At 36.4% G+C, this 12,868-nt stretch overlaps 1 protein-coding gene across 1 annotated transcript in view; it reads left to right on the top strand.

The window, feature by feature from the left end:
* LOC145666398 (collagen and calcium-binding EGF domain-containing protein 1-like) overlaps positions 1 to 12,868 on the top strand; it is a 109,205-nt gene that overhangs the window by 74,704 nt on the left and 21,633 nt on the right. The gene's annotated exons all lie outside the window — the stretch shown is intronic.

Here is a 12,868-nt window from a genome sequence, read left to right on the forward strand (position 1 = left end):
TTATTTCCCACTCCTTAAATAGTTTGAATTGTTCTTGCTGCGTAAGATATTTAAAATTTAGTTCAATAATTACTTCGATTTTGAGTTTAACGATTCTTTCAGCAGCGAGGCTATATGAGGCAGGACATACTGATTAACGTGGAATCCGAACCACATGAGCTCCGGCTGCCGGGGTATGCGGGAAAGCTAGTTTCGCTCCCATTGGCAATGTGACGTCTCTCTTAAAAAACTATGTAGCCGCCACTGTTTAAACTGAGTATGTAGCATATAGTCCCATATATAGGAAAGAGAACGAAAATTCTGAGTAAAGCGGCGATGTCTATTTTTTAAATCGCAGAATTGAATATACGTACTTCAGTTCTTTTGACTGACAATGTAATAAAAAGAAAATAAGAATATTTAAAAATACCACTGTCGTGCCAAGTAGCGATTGCCAAGGGTAAATTCAAGCTCCAAAAAAATTCATTTCAGGTATCTTAATATAATAAATGTTTATTTTTGCATAATATATTGCTCAAGGGAGGAGTTAAAATCGAGAACACCTTTGAATACGCTACCGATCGTGTCAAACAATCGAAGAATAGCATTAAGAGCCAAAGCAGAGAACGATCAGAGAGCCCATCAAGCTTAATGGCTAAACTTGCGGGAAAGACTTGTGACCTGGTAATATCAATATTTATAAGGATAAATTAAAGATTAAATATGTGTCTTATCTATTCACATTTAATGTATCGTGGTGGACATAAGTGTTTGACTAGGTAATGACGACTGCTTTGAAACAAATGCAGAGTATGAGAATTAAATCTGTCAACTCAAGGTTTAAGAACAACTCAAGTTATTAATATAAACTTTGCCGAAGATTATTCACTTATATCATCATAAAAGAAATACGAGAGACGTTTTGAAACGGAGAAATATAACATACAACTTTGCAAGCGGAGGCAAAGAAACCTAACGTAACCAGAAGAAAGACGAATCGTTTACCGCATCTGTAATCTGGATATTCTTGGTTCGAATCCATGTTGGGCATTTTTTTTTTACTTTAGGATTTTTGATGGCGATTGATCGGCTATGGTATACGTTTTATTATATTCAGATATTTGAATACTCGGATGTTTCAATACTTGAACTATCACATCTTCAGGAATAATAATAGTAGTAATAATAAAAATGATAATAATTATTATCTCGTAAAAGATTAAAAGCTAGGAGCTAATTACCGCTCAGTTGCAATTCAAGCAGAAATGTGACATTTGGAAAGAATATTTCGGTTTTGTTTAATGTTGCCCCCGAGAAGAGGAATTTCTCATCTCGTTTCTAAGACAAACCAAATAACATGAGAATTAACATTTTACATTCAAGACTGGACAAAGCTAACTGGAATTATCGTCTCGATTTGGAGATGAGAATCGACACGAGACGAAAGTATCGTAAACATTTCTCGTCTTGTCTCGATTCTCGAAATAGTGTATGACCATTCTTTAAGTAACAATTGCTCTGTAGACTGAATCTTATAGGGTATTTTGTTACTTTGCATTTCAGAGCTCATTGAATTATGGTCTGTGTAGGTATTTTTGTAGCAAAGCTTTTATAATTACATTTGTATATTCTACAAGTCAGTTTATTATATACCTTACTGTTGCGATATTCAGTTATTTTTATTAGTTACTTTCTTTAAAACATACAGTAAATACTTTCTACATGAAACTTTAGTTTAAACTTTGGGTAGTTGCAGAGGTGTGTATTGAAGGTACGGAACCCCTTCCCCGAAATCTCTACTTTTAAGTAAATTTTGCCAAATTTTAGGGTAACTTTAAAACTTTTAATACCATTATTATTATTATTATTATTATTATTATTATTATTATTATTATTATTATTATTATTATTATTATTACTATTATTATTATTATTATTATTATTATTACTGAAGTGTTGTGAATTTAATGGTTCACTCTGTTCCACCCAGCTCCTGCCTGGTAGGCATTGTGCTGGACAAACACCATGTGTGTAGTTTCCTCCGGGTTTCGCATCCTCCCACTTTCTTTATTCCAAAATTTCTTTCATTCTTATCATCGACGTCTTCTGTAGCTTCGCCGGCATAACAATTACTTAAAAACAAATTTTCTTAGGGTTCTTCTGAGTTCAGTAGCCCTACTTCCTTTCTACATGAAATTTGCCTGGAAACATTCCGTTTAACATTTAACTAGTTGTATAAACGTATGCAGAGGGTATGTCCTGATGATCCTGACACTTCTCTCCAATCCCGACAATTTTGTAACTTTTGCATAACGCTGGGGGCGATTTTATAGATTTTAATATACAATCTGTCCTCATACGAAATGTATCTTCCATATTATTATTAATTCTGAATATTTGAGACCTCAATATTATGTCCTATTAAAATGCAAATAAGCATACCGAACTTAAGAAAAATGAAAAAAAATTGAACCTTCTATAAGGATGAATTGCCTTATAAGAGATACTTTGGAAGGAAAAGAAGGGGGAAAAGGTGTCAGCTCCTGGACAATACGACAATCGAACCTTCGGATTCCTTAACAGAAACTAAGTAGAATTTGTCTTCATCTCGATACATAGTAACGCCAGGGCCGTGCTGGGATACTAATGAGGGCGGTGGACAAGTCTACTAAAAGGGCGCCCATATATATATATATATATATATATATATATATATATATATATATATATATATATATATATATATAGAGAGAGAGAGAGAGAGAGAGAGAGAGAGAGAGAAAGACTTTGAAAGAAAGTATGGGTGTCATTTTATATCAAAATCACCACCAAATTTGTTTTAGTATTAACGTAGATAGCTAACCTCGAATCGAAATCCTCTTTACTACAGAAAAACTTTTTAGTTCCTGTAACAACATTTCTGTCAAATAAAAAGAAGCTAAATGTATCAACAACTTAATATAGCACGGATATGGACGCAGGAGGCTCATTGCCGCGTTTACAAAAGCTCTCCATTGATTTCTGTCCTTAGAAAACTGAACCCAGTTTCTATTTTATATTTCAATATCTGCCAGAACTAGGGATGGCCAGAACCGGTTCCTGGTGGAACCGGTTTTCGGGTCTGAACGGATCCGGTTCTAGAAGATCCGGTTCCGGAACCGGTTTTTCGGATCCAGGTCTGGAACCGGTTCTTCGGATTCAGGTCTAGAACCGGTTCTTCGGATCCAGGTCTGGAACCGGTTCTTCAGATCCAGGTCTAAAACCGGTTCTTCGGATCCAGGTCTGGAACCGGTTCTTCGGATCCAGGTATGGAACCAGATCCAGAACCGGTTCTGAAAATCAGAGCTCCAAGAACCGGTTCCTCGTGGAACCGGTTCCGCTGGAACCGAAACTTTATGGCCATCCCTACGCTAAACCCGAGCTGCTGGCAGGCTGTGAACAGTATGCTAGATGAAATGGTGGAAGCGACAAGCAGGCGCCCAGGCGGCGGCAGCTTGTCTCATTTGGCTAAATAAACTGGGTAACTGGCAAACTCATTGGCTAAACAGACAAACTGGCTAACTCATTTGGCTAAACATCCACTGGTGGACCAAAATTTTTTTCTGGGGGCTCAAGCGGGTCTGGGCGGGGAAGGCACAAGCGCATTGTCCTCTTTGCATTTCTTTTGAAGGTGAACTTTGTGCCTCCTTTACGGGTCTTTGGGGGCTTTCGGATCCAGGTCTGGAACCGGTTACTAAGATCCGGTTCTGGAACCGGGTTTTCAGATCCAGATTTGGAACCGGTTCCTAAGATCCGGTTCTGGGACCTGGTTTTCGGATCCAGACCCGGAACCGGTTCCAGAACCGGTTCTGAAAACCGGATCTCCTAGAACCGGTTTCTCGCGGAACCGGAACTTTGTGGCCATCCCTAGCCAGAACCACTTTAATATTGCCCTCCCATCTGCGCCCCGGTCTTCCTAAAGGTAATTTTCCTATTTGGGTTTCCAGTTACAACTTCGAAAGCGTTTCTAATTTCTTCCATTCTGGCTACATAAAATGACCATTTGAGCCTCCTAGAGTTGATAACCATAACAATGTTTGGTAAACGATATAAAATTATGCAGTTCCTCCTTATGAAGTTTCCGCCTTTCTCCATTCCCCTTCATTTTGGAGTTCGAATATTGGTTTAAGAATCTTGTTTTCAAATACTTTTAGTGTGCGATTTTCCCTCAGTTAGTTACCATGTTACGCAAACATACAGCTCAACAGGCATGATTATCGTTTTATATTTTGAGCTAAAAATTCCTCAACAGAATTAGTGACAACAAAAGACTTTTAACTGAATAATAGCACGAAATTCCTGCTTTCAGTTGACATCAATTTTTTTAGTGATTATGGTTTTGGTTTGTTAATAATGATCCTAGATATTTGAAAGTATCCACTTTGTCGAAAGAAAATATTATTTGGTATTTTAACGCATCAATAAAATGCAGTATTACGATCCCGACAAACTTCCATTTATTTAGTTTTCTCTGCATTTACTTTTAAGCCTATATCCCTGCAAGCATTAATTAAGATTTCTGCATTCCTTTCTATTATTCTATCATTACTTATTAAATTTACATCATTAGCGTACGCCATAACCTGGTAAATACAATTCAGCTCTAGGACCTGATTGCTGTCTTTGATTTCCTTATCGTGTTCTCCAGAACAAAGTTAAATAATAATGGCGACAACGCATCTCCTTGTAATGTAACGCAACGTTAGGCCATTCTCAACGTGAAAGCTCGTGAACGAGAATATTTCTATTCGAACTTTACTTTGGGATTCATTTAACCCTTTCCGGATTCTGGCATTTTGGGCTACTTTTTAGACTTTCAGTCAAGCAGCTACTGCATCGTCACTATTTATCCTAGGATCATGGTTCATACCTCATTCTCTTCAGAATAGAGCAGGTTTTCAAATGGTATCACTTCCATGCCCATACAATATACCAGGAGATGGAAAATTGATGTCAAAGGGAAAATTTTGATGGGAAATTTTTTTGATCCAACTTTGGGCCCCCCTTCCCCCCTGTGTGAACGTAGAGACCTCCAAAAAATCTGATGAATAGTACTTGGTAAACTAAATGTGTGTACCAAATTTCAAGTTTCTATCTTGAATAGTAAGGGCGGGAGAAATTTTATCAGGAATTCCCACCATGCCCAAAACGACCGCAAAACACCATGATCTCAGGAAAAAAATTTCCTGAGACATCCCTAATTACCCTAGGGTCATGTTTCGCCCATCATTCTCTTCAGAACAGAACTGCCTTTCAGACGTATGACTCACGTGTCTCTATCATGTATGTAAAGGGGGAATATCCCGAAGAAAGGGATTTTTGGGTCTAAAAATCCCTTTTTTTAACTTTTGCCCCTCTGGACCCCCCTGTTTTTACGCAGAAATCGGAAAAAAACTTCTGGTAAATACTACTCGGTGGACTGAATGTTTGTGCAAAATTTCAATCTTCTACGTGAAAAAATAGGCCCGCCAGAAAAAATTTCCCTACCATGCCCCACTTTTACCCTATACAAAAGTATATTTGGATAAAAATTCACTGAGACGGCCCTAATTACCCTAGAATAATAATTCGACCGTCGTTCTCTTCAGAATGGAACTGCCTTTCAGACGGTATGACTCACGTGGTCCTATCATGTATGTGAGGCGGAACAATGACGAAAAACGGGAGTTTTGGGGTAAAAATATCCCTTTTTTAACACTTTGCCCCTCTGGTTCCCCCCCTGTTTTAACACTGACATCGGAACAAAAAATCTGGTAAATATTACTTGGTGGACTGAATGTTTGTGCAAAATTTCAATCTTCTACGTTCAAAAATAAGCCCACCAAAAAAATATATATACCGACAATGCCCCATTTTTCCCTATAAAGAAGTATATTTTTTAAAAATTCCCTGATACATCTCTAATTACCTTTAGGATAATAATTCGACCGTTGTTCTCTTCAGAATGGAACTGCCTTTCAGACGGTATGACTCACGTGGTCCTATCATGTATGTAAGGCGGGAAAATGACGAAAAACGGGATTTTAGGGGTAAAAAATCCCTTTTTTCCCCTTTGCCCCTCTGATTCCCCCCCCCCCCCTGTTTTAGCACTGACATCGGAACAAAAATCTGGTAAATACTACTCGGTGGGCTGAATGTTTGTGCAAAATTTCAATCTTCTCCGTAGAAAAATAAGCCCCCAAAAAATACTGAACATAGGCTTAGAAAATGAGAAAAGAAATTTTTGACTTATGACGTCATCACCTCCTATGTCTGGACGCAGGACGGTCTGAAACCATACGTAATGTCTTCTACAAGGCCTCTGGATTTGGAAAAAAAAAAAAAACAACAACAACAAAAAAAAGACGGACGAAAAAGCTCAAATAGAAGAGAAATAACGCAATGTACCATGAAAAACGCGTATGGTACAAAATATCACCATAGGATCCCCAAAGGGTTAAACATATCTTAATTAGTCTAATTTTTTCGGCATTCGAAATTCCGTAAGCATTTTATGCAATGTTTCCCTCCTACCCGAGCCTAAAGTCAATAACTGATGTGCTAGGATATTGTATTCTCTCATTTCTTTTCAAGTATTAGTTGAATGGTAAATGTCTGGTCGATAGTTGATCGATTTTACCTAAATCCATTCTGATAATCTCCAATAATTTCATCTGCGTATGGAGTCAATCTTGGTAATACATGTTTAAGAGGATTTATTGGATGTTGACAGAAGAGAAATGCCTCGGTAACTATTAAATCTGTCTTGTTGCTTTTCTTCTGAACTGGAACAATGATTGATTCTCTTCAATCTTGTGGTAATTCCTCCTTGTTCCAGATAATGAGAATGAGTTTGTGTATCTTGCTCTACAATTTTTCCCGTCCAGCTAAAATTAAGTCAACCAGAATTTCGTCTACACCCGGAGATGTGTTTACTTTTTCTAATAGCGATTTCTATTTCTGTCTGGTTAGGTTCTGGAATATACGGTTATGCTGCATGCATTTCACTTTCTCCATGCGAATTAGTTTTTGGTTATGTGTTAAGCAAATCGTCAAAGAATCTTTCCATCTATTTAAGATGCTATCTGTATCAGTGAGAACTCTTCCTTTAGGTTTCTTTAATATATAAGCACGAAGTTGATAGCCTTTCTTAAGTTCGTTGATGCATTTATACATGTCCCGAATGTTTTTGTTTCCACTATTATCTTCAAGTTAATTAATTTTAACTTTCAAATGTCGCGTTTCTTTGTTCTAAAAGTTCTATAAGTTTTAGAAGTCACTGCCAGATGACAATGAAATTTTATGTAGTTATTTTGTTCGGAGTTTGTAGCCAACGCAATTTCTTGTTTTCTTTTCTTTGCCACTTTAGCACATTCCTGGTTGAACCATGGTTTGTTCCTATGTATTTCTGCGTGCTCCAATATTTCTTTTGCTGAAATTTTAATGTTATCTCTAATTTCAACCAAGCATCGTGAACATTAGTGTACTCCGAACCTTCTAAAACCGAGAATCTATTCGACACTTCAATCTGGCTCCCCTCTCATCTGACTCTCCTCTACTAAAAAAAAAAATAAAAATAAAAATAAACCGCTTCGTTTTCAGATATTGAATACTTCCTTTATTCAACGATAGTCTCTCTCTTACTATCACAATCAACTCCTCTGAACGAGCGAACATCAGTTGTGCTAGACTGTTATTTTCTGTCTACTAAAACATGATCAGTTTGAATATGACATGACATGAATAAAACATTATGTTTTTCTATCTGATGAAGTCCAAGTATATTTATGAATGTCGCGATGTTGGAATTTTGTAATCTTCACGGTAAGGTTTCTGGATATTGCACAGTTCACGGGTCTAACGCCGTTGTCACAACCTTCTTTATCCAAACATTTATTCCCTATAATCGGTTTGAAAATACCCTCTGGTTCTACCTTCGCATTCAAACCGCCTAACAGAATTTTCATATGGTATTGCAGGAGATGATCAAATACCCGTTCTATTCTTTCGTAAAAACTGTACTTTTTAAATCGCCATCCTTATTTTCTGTTGGGGTATGTGCATTTAAAATAATATTACCCCACCGACCCTTTAGAGAAGTAAAAGAATAAATTCAACCTATGTAATTGCTGATATTATGTATTCGTTTCTGAACGGAAAGCCCTGTTTCTAGTTGGTAATTTTTAATTTGTTCCCCGTAAAAGAACGTAAAATTTCCCGACTTGACTCCTCCATTTCCTTCTCATCTAATTTCCTGATATCCCACTAGGTCCAGCCTCTATTTCTAAACTCTTTTTACAAATTTTAACGCGCCTGCCCTATAGAGACTCCTTACATTTCATGTTCCAAATCTTATGTCGATTTTATTTTGCGGAATTCGTGCCAAGTTATCAGTTCTGATCCGAAGATTCTGCGAACTTATCTGAACAATCCTTTCTTTACAGGATGAGGTTGTTAACCTCACACCAAATTCTTAAGCTGGATTATCACTTCTTGTCTGTCCGCGACTGCTTACTCAGTATATTCGCAGCTAACCTCTATATCTCAGAGGCCTTCTCCTCAATCCACAACCTGAGGACGCGCCGTGCCGTGGTGACAGGAAGACCACATTTCACGGAAATTAATACAGCTATATTTCAGAAATACAATAAGTACTGATTATCCTAACACTGCTTTAAAACACACAGGAACAATCAATATGCTCACATATATGGATAAATATTAAGACTGTGAAAGCTTCGATGCTGTAAAAATCGTAAATTAGAGACTAGTGTCAGTATAGTATTACTAAATGCATCGTACGTTTGACTATCCGAACTATTCTTGATGTATCACATTGTTTCGTTTTATAGCTATATAACTTTATAATATTTTTGTAAGTGATCATACTCTTTACCTGTTCTCTGCCAATAATAATGATATATATAAAAAAAATAATGTGATATTTCACACGGCATCTTATGTGAAGGGCGCCTTGTATTCTTCACAGATTCTGTATTACCAGTCAGTATTTGAATTTATTAAGCAAAGCTGGTATACAGGATAACTAAAACTACTTATCTATAATGTGATGTTTCGTAGGGCGCCTTATGTAAAGGGAGCACTGTACCTTTCACGGGTTCTTCGTCAACAGTAACTGTGTGTATTTATTGTACAGAACTGTGCTATACAGAAGAGTAAATAAAATCGTTCATCTTTGATGTGGTCTCGGAAGGACGCCTAATGTAAAGGGCGCACTGCACCTTTTACGGGTTCTTTACCAATAAATCTGTAAGAATTTATTACTAAAAACTTTTCGGAGGGCGCACCGGGACACGTCCCGGTGTCCCGGTGGGCCAGCACGGGCCTGAGTAACGCCCTTTCTTTGAGTAAAATACTTTGGATTATGTATGCGTTATATTAATATTTTTAACAAAATATGCATATAAATATAAAAAAGAATAGTTCCTATTTACAAATTTTGGTTGAACAGATATATGGAACGTGTTGGAAATGGAAACGAAAATATTATTATTATTTTTAGTAAGAATGGAAGAACTTAGAAACAATTCCACAATGGAACAATAACGTTTCAGACAGATTTATGACTCATACTTTATGTATTCATGAATTTTTTGGTAAACACGCTAAGTTTTCAGAGAGTACGAACCGAGATTGTACACTGTGACGCCATATTGTTAGTATTTACCCTGTGAAGGAAGTCGTTTCAACTCTAACTTGTAAGAACGAGAGAAATTGACTATTTTGCATGTTAATATACGTCAGAAATATCAACATTGTAAATGATAATTTTTTTCTTAATTTCCTCACAGGGAATCGATCCGCGGACCCCTAAGTTACGAAACGAATTCTCAAGCCACTACCCTAAGACTGCTGTGTTAAGTAAGATTCAAGAAACACTCGTCTATGTAGCAATTGAACACGTTTAGGATTTCAATATTTTATTGACGATGAAACACTGATTTCGGTCATGATAAAATACTATAGTCCAGAGAATTCAAATTTAAATTTAAAAGACTTACGAACACGCAAGAACATGAAGGAGAAAGTGGTCTTAAGAGTAATTCGAATCCTTAACCTAGAGCCTCAGACCACTCTTTTTTCTCATTCACCGAAAGTATCTCCGTAACTTATCTCTATTATATTCGGATATTCTCGTTTTACAGTTATTTCCAGTAACCTTGAACGACAGGGACACGAACACAGATACATCGAGGACATTTAATATTACAAAGGCTCTCCCACCGGGAATCGAAACTGAGACCCGCCTACTAAACTAGGTGATGGGTGGGGTACCTGGTTCGTTCCCAAGGCAAGTAAGCTTGAGACGGACAACATCGTGCTCGTGGGTTTTCTCGGGACACTTCCACTTTCTCATTCCACCAATTCCTACATCATAATTCACTTGGCTTAATCATAGTATTCCTCAACCTAACAGGCATAATAGTGGAACATAAAACGTAAAATTTACATTTTCAAGCTGTTAACCCAAACCAATCCGAACCGAAAAACAGTTGTATTTTCTATTGCTCATTGACATGTTTTCACAGAAAATATACAGAAGAAAAAACATGGAGAATCGTAATTAGATTCAAAAGTGAAACAGCAGACTCATAATACCTTAATCTAAAAAGAAGGCATTACATATCGTTTGGAACTTTTCCAAAATATATACGGATATTCTGAAAAGTGGCAATATAGTGTCTGTTTTCAAACAAAACTGAACCGAATTACGGTTCGTTTTCTGAAATAAACGGACATATTCTGTTTCAAGCTTAAACCAAACCCAAAACAGTTAACAGAGTCGTGGATCAATGAAAATTTGACCCACGACCCACTGACTCACCACACGCCGTGATCCATGACCGACTGACCCACCACCCACCGTGACCCACTCTCACCCACGACCCACCATGTGAGTTTTCTTGTGAGTTTTCAAGCTGCACTTTCTGCGTTTTGTATAGTTTTTGAAATACAGGCCTCTGGAATTGACCTCCCTACGATTGAGATGCGTTGTTTCTCAGAAACTAGCGGCATTCGACCGAAGTTGAACAGAACTTTTTTTTCTATTTTTGATGTCCCCTACACGGTAATTGAGAGTTTTAACACTTATTTCGAAACATCATATATATATATATATATATATATATATATATATATATATATATATATATATATATATATATATATATATATATATATATATAATATTAGATAACGGCAGTATACAGAACAGAATCAGAAAACTACACTCTATATCCTTGCTGTTTTCGAGTTTTTTGAGTTTTTTTTGTTTGTTTGCTTGTACTCTCGAAAGTTCACGGAAGTAACTCTGGTAACTTTTTACAATACCAATTGATTCGATAAATTAAAACACTTTAAATTTTCTGCGTATTACTTTTGATAAATTAAAATAGTCCAAAGTTTCCATAGTAACAATGGAATTTCGTAGTGAGGTGACGTAATTTAATGGACAAAGTTCAGTTTAGATGTAAAAAACTAATTGGTACATTTACTTTTGTGAAATATACTATTTTGACCTTCATATATAGCTCTAACAACTGGCGTGTTTTCAAGAACTCAGGGTATATATATATATATATATATATATATATATATATATATATATATAAGGATAAAGTTAAATAGACTTGGAACATTGAATAAATATTGAGATTTTAACTTAAAAGTCACATTTAAGTAAAAGATAGTCCAAAATCTATAGGGGCCTACTACTTACCGAAAATTTTATCTCACTAAAACTATTAATTAACCATGGATTGTCCTGATAAGCACAAACGGGATCAAAATAACAAAACACCACTTATGATGCAAACCATACGAACATTCCACTATTATGTTGACATAATAAAATCCACTAAACAATTCGCAGGGAGTGGATGTCCGGCACCAATGTGTGTGGTACTAGTGAGCACGCACTTCGCTCTCTTCAGGTACCCTTTTACTTGTTCCCATACCTCTAAATATATTAATATATACACCGTTTTAAACCTAGAGAAGCGCTCTACAACTTTTATTTGAAGCTTTTCTACAAATTATCGAATACATAAAATATAAAAAACGGGAAAAAGTACACATAAAAATGTGAAATTTTACATATTTCTACGAATATCTCTTAAAGTATTAGACCTAGCGAAAATTGCTAAGAATAACTTTTTATAGATCGTGGTTCAAGGAAGAAAAGTGTAAAAAGAGTTTGAAGATCGGATTAATAATAACGAAGATATGAGAGATAATCAAAAACTTTGCAAATTGGATGTTAAAGGGGAAGTGAAGGAGAAAGCACAAGGGGGAGGGGTGGGGACTTTTGGGAAAATATATCTCTAGTTGGGCCCTAACAACTGGCAAAAACTCAGCTTGTCTCGAATTTTCCCTGACAATCGTGGATTTTTTCCCTTTCATTTCCTGGGCTAATAGCAGCAGTGAGAAAATAACGTGAAGGTATAACAGGCAATTGTGAAAAGCAACTCGATGGGGGAAAATCCGGTTTCTGTGTTGCAGCAGAAATTTCTGGGTTCCCCTCTATTGCAATCGAGTCGAACTAATCCCAGTCTGGCTTCAAACTTATTTACGGGTGTTGTCTTGAAAACATGTGGAGTAGTTGCAGTGTTAGAAATTTGCTGGTTGACTATCCAGCCAATTGGTGTTGTACGGGTGTTGTTAAGTTACCGGTATGTGTAATTTTAGAATTCTTGTTGTACTATTATTAATCGTTTTGTTACATTGCTTATACAGTTGAAAAATTCGGTGAAAATGAAATATCCAATTTAACGTATTAAGGTTATGCTGTTTAGGCTAAAGCAGATGGATTATATACAAGTGAATGATTATGAAAATATTGGCAGAATAA

This window comes from Thermobia domestica, chromosome 12 (genome assembly GCF_964235325.1).
Source record: "Thermobia domestica chromosome 12, izTheDome1.hap1.1, whole genome shotgun sequence".
NCBI lineage: Eukaryota > Metazoa > Arthropoda > Insecta > Zygentoma > Lepismatidae > Thermobia > Thermobia domestica.